Source organism: Muntiacus reevesi, chromosome 7, assembly GCF_963930625.1.
Source record: "Muntiacus reevesi chromosome 7, mMunRee1.1, whole genome shotgun sequence".
NCBI classification, from domain to species: Eukaryota; Metazoa; Chordata; class Mammalia; order Artiodactyla; family Cervidae; genus Muntiacus; species Muntiacus reevesi.
Genome location: NC_089255.1, coordinates 2601419 through 2613329, shown reverse-complemented (window position 1 = coordinate 2613329; position 11911 = coordinate 2601419). Strand labels below are relative to the sequence as shown.

Genomic DNA, 11911 nt, shown 5'->3' with positions numbered 1-11911 from the left:
GCAGTGGTATAACAAAAGCCTCATGGTGAATGAATGAGTGTATTTCCCTAAGGTAGATGTAAGTGGAATTGCTGAATTAGTTAATTAGTGTTTATTTTCATAGGTATTACTGAATTGTTCCAGAAACTGTCTGGACCAACGGACACACTGGTAGCAAGTACATTTTCTGAGTCAAATGGAATAATGGCTAAAAGCACAGGATCTGGAGACAGTGCATGCATTTCCCCCCACGCCACCACTCATAGTCTGGGACTCTGAAATATCAGTTAAGATATTTTCTCTGTGCCTCAATTTCCACGTGTTAAAACAGGAATAAAATGCACAGCAAATTGCTCTGAGGATTACTAGACAGTTGCTGACACAGAATAATAGCTCCATCTTATCTTTAATCATCACTATTTTTACTAAGTTATGTTTTGAGGAGCTTCAAGCTTCTTGACCAAATGGGTCTGCCATCCCACCTCCCAAATCACTCTGTGAGTCAGGATTTTTCCAGACCCAGAGGTTAAGTGCCTGCTGGGCTCATTTAACTCACACTTCTGAGTCCTTCTCTGAAGGGAAGCCAGCAGAGCCCTGACTGACAGGCTGCCAGTGCCTATTTGTACAACAGTCTTTGCTAATGTAAATAGCTAAATGCAAACTGCACCATCTAAGAACCTTCAGGGGATTTGAGGACATTCTTGGAAGAGGCTGATTGCATTAATCTTTAAGAAGCAAAACACAGACCACCCTGACCTCACATGCAAGTCCATCCATAGGAACTGCAGAACAGGACAAATCACACAGGGTCTCTCCTCCTCATCCAGGCAGGTAAAATCAGGTTAAAATGAACACCAGAGACAGCTTGGAGTGGAAAAGAAAGGTGAAAGGAAATGATCTGCAGCTGTAAGAATGTAAAAGGACAAAAATTCTGTTTTGTCTGCTCTCCTTCCTCTGTGTTATTGGGGAGGACCTGAGCAAGACAAGACTATGGATGAGCGAGGCTTGGTTAACTTGCTGAGCCGCTCTGTCCTGTCCCTCCTTCTCTTGCTACTGGTATGCTAGTCTACCTGCCATGGAAGGAGGGGGAAAGATGGAGGGTCTGGGATGTTTCCACTTAAAGTGCCATCTGCCCAACCTACTGAATCTAACTGTGTCATCCCCACTTTCAAGGAAATGTAAACAGTTGCTTCTTCTTTTATCCAGATCTTTACAGAAAAGGGTAGGTACCCAGAGAGTTAAGTTCGCACTTACTGTCAGAGCTACAGTAGGCCCCATCCTGTTTTGCAGCCCAATACCCTTTCCATATGTAATAAGCCAATTAAAGAAGCAAACTCACATCCTTATAGTGAGGCTCCAAAGGCATGAATTCTTTCTGACAGTTGCCTTATGGTGGGTGATTAAGAACAAAAGCTGGGATTTTTGCTGACTTCAGTCTGAATTCCAGAGCCAAGCACTTAACTGGTCTCCACACCAGAAGGAATACGGTCCACTCTTAGATCAACTACCTGACCACCTGACAGTGTTTATACCAAATAATCACTATGTAGATTGTCAAGGCATTCAAATTTAACCACTTATGATAGCAAAATACAAAATATTTAATGATTTTTTTCAGAAGTGAAAGAACATTTATACCCGTCTTTTTTTTTTTCAGCTTCCCTCTGACAAAAAGAGATATTGTGATGTAGTGAAAGGTTGATCAACTGATTATTCATACTTTCAACATATAGTTTTGGTTTAATGTGTGTTAGATGGTTTTTTTAAGTTTGTTGCTAGCTTTGGTATTCCTTAATTTTAAGTTCCTTTTGTTTCTCTATGTTTTAATTTAGTCTCTTTGTAAATTTTACCTCAAATTTTTTTTCTGTTTATAGAAACATGCTAGTTAAATATTGCTGCCCGATGACAAAACACAGCAGTAGTAGGATATTTCTGCTGAATTCAAAGCGCATGTGCTAGATTTCCAAATGGGCATCACCCTGCATATTTCCCTGGGAAGCAGGTTGGGAGAACCAAGTATAATCACGGGAGTCTTTAGAACACACAAATGAGTGCTTGTCACCCACACAATGTGAAACCAAGAGGTCACTCTTGTTGTTGCTGCTCAGTCGCCAAGTTGTGCCTGACTCTTTGTGACCCCGTGAACTGCAGCATGCCAGGCAACCCTGTTCTTCACTATCTCCTGGAGTTTGCTCATATTCATGTCCATTGAGTTGGTGATGCCCTACAACCATCTCATCCTCTGTCCCCTGCTTCTCCTCTTGCTTTCAACCTTTCATAACCTCAGGGTCTTTTCCAATGAGTCGGCTCTTCGCATCAGGTGGCCAAAGTCTTGCAGCTTCAGCTTCAGCATCAGTCCTTCCAATGAAATATTCAGAGTTGATTTCCTTGAGAATTGACTGGTTTGATCGTCTTGCTGTCCAAGAGACTCTCAAGAGTCTTCTCCAATACCACAATTTGAAAGCGTCTGTTATTTGGCCCTCAGCCTTCCCTATAGCCCAACTCTCACATCTGTACATGACTATGGGAAAAATCATAGCTTTTATTATATGGACCTTTTCCTGCAAAGTGATGTCTCTGCTTTTTAATATGCTATCTAAGTTAGCATAGTTTTCCTTCCATTTAAATTAAATTTAAATTAAAAGAGCAAGTGTCTTTTAATTTCATGGCTGCAGTCACCATCTACAATGATTTTGGAGTCCAATAAATAAAATTTGTCACTGCTTCCAATTTTTTCCCTTCTATTTGCCATGAACTGATGGGACCAGATGCCATGATCTTAGTTTTTTCACTGTTGAGTTTCAAGCCAGCTTTTTCACTCTCCTCTTTCACCTTCATCAAGAGCTTGTTTAGTTCCTCTTCATTTTCTGCCATTAGCATGGTATCATTTGCATACCCGAGGCTGTTGATATTTCTCCCAGCAAACTTGATTCCAGCTTGTGATTTATCCAGCCTAGATTTCACATGATATACTCTCTATATGAGTTAAATAAGCAGGGTGACAATATACAGCCTTGATGTACTATTTTTCCAATTTGGAACCAGTCAGTTGTTCCATGTCCAGTTCTAACTACTGCTTCTTGACCTGCATACAGGTTTCTCAGGAGACAGGCAAGGTGGTTTGGTATATTCCCATATCTTTAAGAATTTTCCACAGTTTGTTATGATCCAAAGAGTCAACGGTTATAGGAAATGGCAAACCACTCCAGTATTATTGCTGCGAGAACCCGATGAACAGCATGAAAAAGCAAAAAAATATAACACCATAAGATAAGTACCCCAAGTCAGAAAGTGTCCAGTATGGTACTGGGGAAGAGTGGAGGGCAATTACTAAGGGAAAGAAATAATTCCGGAAAGAATGAAGTGGCTAGGCCTAAGCAAAAACGATACCCAGTTGTGGATGTGTTTGATGGTGAAAGTCCGATGCTGTAAAAAACAATATTGCATGGAAACTTGGAATGTTAGGTCTATGAATCAAGGTAAATTGGACATGGTCAATCAGGAGATGGCAAGAGTGAATATAGACATCTTAGGAATCAGTGAACTAAAACGGACTGGAGTGCGCGAATTTAATTCAGATGATCATTATATCTACTACTGTGGGCTAGAATCCCTTAGAAGAAACAGAGTAGCCCTCACAGTCAATAAAAGAGTCTGAAACAGAGCATTTGGGTGCAATTTCAGAAATGACGGGATGGTCTCTGTTCATTTCCAAGGCAAACTACTCAACATCACAGTAATCCAAGTCTATGCCCTAACCCCTAATGTCAAAGAAGCTGAAGTTGAATGGTTCTATAAAGACTTTCAAGACCTTCTAGAAATAACACCAAAAAAAGATGTCCTTTTCATCATAGGGGATAGAATGCAAAAGTAAGAAGTCAATAGATACCTGAAAAGACAGGCAAGTTTGGCCTTGAAGTACAAAAAGAAGCAGGGTCATGGGGCATAAAGCTGTGTGGTGCTCTGTGGTACTGGCTTCATCTTAAGCATATGGTACTCATGATAGACCAGAGAGCAGAACCTAAAAGCCAGATTGATGGTTCTTCAGCCTATGTGATGGTTCTCCCTTCTAATCTATTGATCTTAAATTTAGTTTATCACATATCTTGAGTTTGTTATTCTCACCTAGCCACAGGTTATACCTAAATGTTCTAGTGGTTTTCCCTACTTTCTTCAATTGAAGTCTGAATTTTGCAATAAGGGCTTCATGATCTGAGCCACAGTCAGCTCACAGTCTTGTTTTTGCTGACACGAAAGAGCTTCTACATCTTTGACTGCAAAGAATATGAATTTTTGCAACCTGATTTTGGTATTGACTATCCGATGATGTCCATGTGTAGAGTCTTCTCTTGTGTTGTTGGAAGAGGGTGTTTGCTATGAGCAGTGTGCTCTTTTGGCAAAGCTCTGTTAGCCTTTGCCCTGCTTCATTCTGTACCCCAAGGTCAAACTTGCCTGGTACTCCAGGTATCTCTTGCCTTCCTACTTTTGCATTCAAGCCCCCTATGATGAAAAGGACATCTTTCTTTGGTGTTAGTTCTAGAAGGTCTTGTAGGCCATCATAGAACTGTTCAGCTTCTTCTGCCTTAGTGGTTGGGCATAGACTTGGATTACTGTGACACTGAATGGTTTGCCTTGGAAACAAACAGAGATCATTCTGTCATTTTTTTAGATTGCTTCCAAGTACTGCATTTCAGACTCTTTTGTTGACTATGAGGGCTACTCCATTTTTTACAAGGGATTCTTGCCCACAGTAGTAGATATTATGGTCATCTGAATTAAATCTGCCCATTCCAGTTCATTTTAGTTCACTGATTCCTAAAATGTCTATGTTCACTCTTGCCATCTCCTCTTTGACCACTTCCAATTTGCCTTGATTCATGAACCTAACATTCCAGGTTCGTATGCAATACTGTTCTTTACAGCATCGGACTTTCCATCACTAGTCACATCCACAACTGGGTGTTGTTTTCACTTTGGCTGCATCTCTTCATTCTTTCTGGAATTATTTCTCTACTCTTCTCCAGCAGTGTATTAGGCACCTAGTGACCTGGGGAGTTCATCTTTCAGTGTATTACATTTTGGCCTTTTCATACTGTTCATGGAGTTCCTGCAGCAAGATTACTGATGTGGTTTGCCATTCCCTTTCCAGTGGACCATGTTTTTTCAGAACTCTCCACCATGACCCGTCCATCTTGGGTGGCCCTTCATAACATGGCTCATAGTTTCATTGAGTTAGACAAGGCTGTGATCCATGTGATCAGGTTGGTTAGTTTTCTGTTATGGGTTTTCTTTCTGTCTGCCCTCTGATGGATAAGGATAAGAGGCTTATGAAAGATTCCTGATGGGAGAGACCAACTGTGGGGGAAACTGGGTCTTATTCTGGTGGGCAGAGCCATGTTCAGTAAATCCTTAATCCAATTTTCTCTTGATGGGCAAGGCTGTGTTCCCTCCCTGTTGTTTGGGCTGATGCCAAACTATGGTGGAGGTAATGAACCTAAATCAAATCCCTTATGATTATACTATGGAAGTGGCAAATAGATTGAAGGGATTAGATCTGATAGACAGAGTGCCTGAAGAACTATGGTTGGAGGTTCGTGACATTATACAGGAGGCAGTGATCAAGACCATCCCCAAGAAAAAGAAATTCAAAAAAGGCAAAATGGTTTTCTGAGGAGGCCTTACAAATAACTGAGGAAAGAAGGGAAGCTAAAGGCAAAGGAGAAAAGGAAACATATACCCATCTAAATCTATAGTTCCAAAGAATAGCAAGGAGAGATAAGAAAGACTTCCTCAGTGATAGATGCAAAGAAACAGAAGAAAACAACAGAATGGGTAAGACTAGAGATCTCTTCAAGAAAATTAGAGATACCAAGGGAACATTTCCTGCAAAGATGGGCACAATAAAGGACAGAAATGGTATGGAACTAACAGAAGCAGAAGAGATTAAGAAGGGGTGGCAAGAATATACAGAAAAACTATACAAAATATCTTAATGACCCAGATGACCATGATGGTGTGATCATTCACATAGAGCCAGACATCCTGGAATGTGAAGTCAAATGGGCCTTAGGGAACATCACTACAAACAAAACTAGTGGAGATGATGGAATCCAGTTCTAATTCAAATCCAGGCTAATTCTAATCTTAAAAGATGATGCTGTAAAAGTGCTGTGCTCAATATATCAGCAAATTTGGAAAACTCAGCAGTGGCCAAAGACTGCAAAAGGTCAGTTTCCATTCGAATCCCAAAGAAAGGCAATGCAAAAGAATGCTCAAAGTACCACGTAGCTGCCCTTATCTCACACGCTAGCAAAGTAATGCTCAAAATTCTCCAAGCCAGGCTTCAACAGTACATGAACCATGAACTTTCAGATGTTTAAGCTGGTCTTAGAAAAAGCAGAAGAACCAGAGATCAAATTGTCAACATCTGTTGGATCATAGAAAAAGTAACAGAGTTCCAGAAAAACATCTACTTCTACTTTATTGACTACACCAAAGCCTTTGTGTGAATGACAACAAGTCTGGAAAATTCTTAGAGAAATGGGAATACCGGACCCCCTTACCTGCCTTTTGAGAAATCTGTATGCAGGTCAAGAAGAAACAGTTTGAACTAGGCATGAAACAACTGACTGGTTCCAAACTGGGGAAAAAGTACATCAAGGCTGTATATTGTCACCCTGCTTATTTAACTCATATGCACAGTACATCATGAGAAATGCCAGGCTAGATGAAGCACAAGCTGGGATCAAGATTGCTGGGAGAAATACCAATAACCTCAGATATGCAGATGACATCACCCTTGTGGCAGAAAGTGAAGAGGAACTAAAGAACTTCTTGATGAATGTGAAAAAGGAGAGTCAAAAAGCTGTCTTAAAACTTAACATTCAAAAAACTAAGACCATGGTGTTCGATCCCATCACCCATGGCAAATAAATGAGGAAACAATGGAAATAGTGACAAGCTTTATTTTTTTTGGCTCCAAAATCACTGCAAATAGTAACTGCAGCCATGATATTAAAACACGTTTGCTCCTTGGAAGAAAAGCTATGACAAACCTAGCATTTAAAAAGCAGAGACACTACTTTGCCAACAAAGGTTCATCTAGTCAAAGCTATGGTTTTTCCAGTAGTCATGTATGGATGTGAGAGTTGGACTATAAAGAAAGCTGAATTAAAAAAAAAAAAAAGGAAAAAAAAAAAAAAGAAAGCTGAATGCTGAAGAATTGATACTTTTGAATTGTGATGTTGGAGAAGACTCTTGAGAGTCCCTTGGACTGCAAGGAGATCCAAGCAGTCAATCCTAAAGGAAATCAGTCCTGAATATTCATTGAAAGGATGGATGCTGAAGCTGAAGCTCTAATAATTTGGCCACTTAATGCAAATAACTAACTAACTGGAAAAGACCCTGATGCTGGGAAAGATTGAAGGCAGGAGGAGAAGGGGATGGCAGAGGATGAGATGGTTGAATGGCATCACGGACTTAACAGACACAAGTTTGAGCAAGCACCAGGAGATGGTGATGGACAGGGAAGCCTGGCATGCTACAGTCCATTGGGTGGCAAAGAGTCGGACACAACTGAGTGACTGAACTGAATTGAACTGAACTGAGCCTCAGGTGTGTATTAGGGTGCTAGGTATAGAGCAGGTGAACCTTATAAATATCTGATTATTAAACTTTCTTCCTTGGACACCGGGAATTGTTTGCACTAAGTTCTCTTTACTACAGTCTGGAATACAGACTCCATAAACAGACATATTGGTCTGTTCTCTTTTTCATAACTAGATCCCCAGCTTCTAGCAAAGTGAATGGGATGTAGTAAGAACTAAATAAAATATTTATTGAATGGAAAAATAAATAAATGCATGACTATTTTTCATTGTCCTCTGGAAAGGTAGCAGAGAGGAAATGAGTAACTACCCATCTTCCCACAGTATTGATACATAAAAGTAATAAGAAGTGACAGCAGCCACTGTCCCCAGTGGCAATCCCTTCCAATACCAATCTTGGAATCAACTATAAAGGTCATGAAAAAATATCCCATTCATTCCTCTGCTATTTGATTCTACTTCAGAGCTAAAACACTCTTCTACAGGTTACAGCTCCTAAAAGTGAGAAATTTACTTATATGGCTCTTGAAGGAAGTCTCTGGAAACAGCAACATCAGCATCACTGTGAATGTGGTGGTAGAAATCACACTTTCAGGTGTTACAGCAGACCACTGATCAGAAACTCTGGGGGTGGAGCCAGCAATCTGTGTTTTAACAACCCTCCAGGGGTTTGATTCTGATGCAGGCTTAAGTTTGAAAACCACTGACCTGAAGTCCATGGTTTTTGTTTGTGTAACTCCCCACTCCCTATCCTGCCTAAAGTAAGGTTTCTTTCTACTTTATTTCTTTTGACCTTCTCTACCTACATGATCTGGATTTTCCACATTCCAGATCTTCCCCACCAAGTCCAGATCACCTTTTCTTGTCTCATATATCCCAGGAGCAGCTGTGTCCAGCTTCTTTGGGTGGGGGGGTGGGGTGTGGGGGGTGGGAGGGGGTTGGGGCTAACTGTCCCTGGAGTAACAGGCAAGTTTAGCCTTGGATAACAAAGTGAAACAGGGCAAAGGCTAACTGAATTCTCCCAAGAGAATGCGTTGGTCACAGCTAACACCCTTTTTCAACAACACGAGAGATGATTTTACATGTGGACGTCACCTGAAGGTCAATACCAAAATCAGATTGATGACATTCTTTGTAGCCAATGATGCAGAAGCTGTATATAGTCAGCAAAAAGAAGACCTGGACTGATGGTGGCTCAGATCAGCAGCTTCTCTTTGCAAAATTCAGGCTTAACCTAAACAGAGCAAGAAAAACTAGACCAGCCAGGTGTGACTTAAATCACATCCCCTATGACTATGCAGTGGAGGTGACAAATAGATTCAAGGGATTTGATCTAGTAAACAGTATGCCTGAAGAATCACAGACAGAGGTCCGTAATATTGTACAGGAGGCAGTGAAGAAAACCATCCCAAAGAAAAAGAAAAGCAAGAAGGCAAAGTGATTATCTGAGGAGACTTTCCAAATAGCTGAAGAAAGAAAAGAAGCAAAAAGCAAGGGGAAAAGGAAATGTACACCCAACTAAATGCAGAGTTCCAAAGAATAGCAAGGAGAGACAAAAAGGCCTTCTTCAATAAATAGTGCATAAAAATAGAGGAAAACAACAGGGGCCAAAGGACTAGAGACCTCTTCAGGAAAATTGGAAATATCAAGAGAATATGTTGCTCAAAAAGTAAAGTCGCTCAGTCGTGTCTGATTCTTTGAGACCCCATGGACTGTAGCCTACCAGGCACCTCAGTTCATGGGACTTTCCAGGCAAGAATGTTGCTCAAATAAAGGGCACAATAAAGGACAGAAATTGTAAAGATCTATTAGATGCCGAAGAGATCAAAAAGAGATGGAAAGAATACACGGAAAGACTGCACACAAAAAAATCTTAATGAACCAGATAACTATGATGGTGTGGTCAGCCACCCAGAGCCAGACATTCTGGGGTGTGAACTCAAGTGGGCCTTAGGAAGCAGTACTAATAACAAAGCTACTGGATAGGATGGAATTCTGGTAAAGCTATTCAAAACAGATCCTGCGCTTCCAGGTATCAGATTCCACATGAGAGGAATCTGTCCTTCCTGAAAGGAGAAAGTGACCAAGTTTCAGGAAACAGTAGCATTCACGGATGCCTCTGTGGACTTCGCCAAGCAAGACTGGGGTTTCTGGACTCTGCTCAGCACACAGGAAGCTGCAGAGAGCTGTGATGCTGGAGAACTACCGCCCCTTGGTCTCAGCAGGAGACTTGAATGAAAATTTTGTGGAAAATGAAGATAAAGTACTTACGATATCTATCACCTCAAGAGCTTTCCTGCTGGCACATTTTGGAAGAGGTGGCTTAGTACAGTAATGAGGAGTCAGAATTAAATTGTGAATATTCACAGGGAGGTGTAAGTAACCCTGAACTGAATCTTTCTACTTGTCAGAAGTGGAGAAAAGTATCTTCTCATATTTCCAGGAACCACAAGCAGTGTGGTGACTCTTCGGAGTGATGATTTAAAAAAACATGGAGAGTGAAGAATATTCATCTTTGAAAGTCCCAATCCAAATGGCCACCCAGTACTCCTCATTCTGTAAGAATGAGCCCCAGAATCCTCAGGAAACCAAAGTCTGTTTGTAACTGAAGAAAGCACTGAGAGGAAACTGACAGAGGGAAAAAAATCCTCCCACTGAGCATTGTTCAGAGAACCTTCAAGATAAACTTGTGGCTGATGTAAAAGAAGTGGTCTTGCCATTGTTCAAAGGGGAGACAATTTGCCATATTCGCCAGTTGAAGAATCCTTGGAGCCCTTTGACTATAACCACAAGGACGTTTGCAGTTGGAAATCCTAGGTGGTCAGTCATCATCATCAGAGAGCTCATACAGAGGAGAAGCCCTGTAGCCATCAAGACTGTGGGGAAACATGTACCACCAGCCCAGGTGGTCACCCTAGTGAGAAAATCCGCCTTTCAGAGAAAATGTACAGATGTAGTCAGTGTGGTAGGGACTTCAGTGAGCGCTCAGAGCTAGTCCGTCATCAGAGGGACCACACCGAAGAAAAGCCCTACAGATGTGATCATTGCGGGAAGGGCTTCACAAGGAGCTCGAGTCTCCTCATCCGCAGGTGAAGTCCACGCAGATGAGAAGCCTTATAAGTCCGATAAATGTGGAAGGACTTCACCAGGAGTTCAAGTCTGCTCATTCATCACTCAGTCAACACAGGTGAGAAGCCTTATAAATGCGACAAGTGTGGGAAGGGCTTTACTCAGAGCTCCAAATTGCACATCCACCAGCAAGTGCACACTGGTGAGAAGCCCTACGAGTGTGGGGAGTCGGTATGAGCTTCAGTCAGCGCTCCAACCTGCACATCCACCAGCGCATCCACACAGGGGAGAGACCCTACAAGCGTGGGGAGTGTGGGAAGGGCTTCAGTCAGAGTCCAGACCTTCACATCCACCGCTGTTCACACACAGGGGAGAAGCCCTATCACTGTGGCAAATGTGGGAAGGGCTTCAGCCAGAGCTCCAAACTCCTCATCCACCAGAGAGTCCACACTGGAGAGAAGCCCTACGAGTGCAATAAATGTGGGAAGGGCTTTAGCCAGAGCTCCAACCTCCACATCCACCAGCGGGTCCACAGGAAAGATCCCATTAAATGAGGTCTTCAATCACATGCTCTTACTCCAAAGACTTCAGTATTTCTAACATCGCTCTTACTTTCACATTCTCAGGATATAGTAAGAGTTATTCAGATATGTTCTCTCACTGAAAGTCATTCACTTAAGGTATTTAAGTACCAAGCACTTTGTTATGCTACACAGTGAATTGATTGTTCTTGTTGCTCAGATGGGTAGAGTGAAAACGTCTGTACTTTGCCATTCAGCCAGTGTTACTATAGCTACATATCCTACCCAGCATTTCTAAGTGCAAGAACCTTATATTTGCCTAAGCAGAACGTGTTTCCTTTGCTCACACTCTCTGAGAATCTGGAACTTTGGCTTTCTCTTCAAATCGTATGCCTTGTGTTTTTCATGTTTCCTTCCAGCCCTGAGTAGCCCTCTTTAAATTATGATTGCACAATATGTTTTAATATTTGCTATAACCCCCCAAAGTCATTTTCTTTTGCAGCATTGTTACTGAGTCAAACTTGGGTCTTCTTGGCCAAGCAGAGTAAAGCCAATCTACTGACACTGGCTTGTAAAGGAAACCCATTTATTGTAAAGGTGCCCGTTTATTGCAGGGCACCATAGGAGTCCAAGCAGCTAGTGCTCTTCAGACCCAAACTGATGGCTTTCAGGGAAACATAAGGTGAGGAACAGGGGGCTGTGGGGTGCATGATCAGCTCATGGACAGTCTTCTCA

General features: G+C 41.8%; 1 pseudogene; it reads left to right on the top strand.

The window, feature by feature from the left end:
- Positions 1 to 9777: 9777 nt before the first annotated feature.
- Positions 9778 to 11209, top strand: LOC136172104 (zinc finger protein 239-like; annotated as a pseudogene).
- Positions 11210 to 11911: the final 702 nt, after the last annotated feature.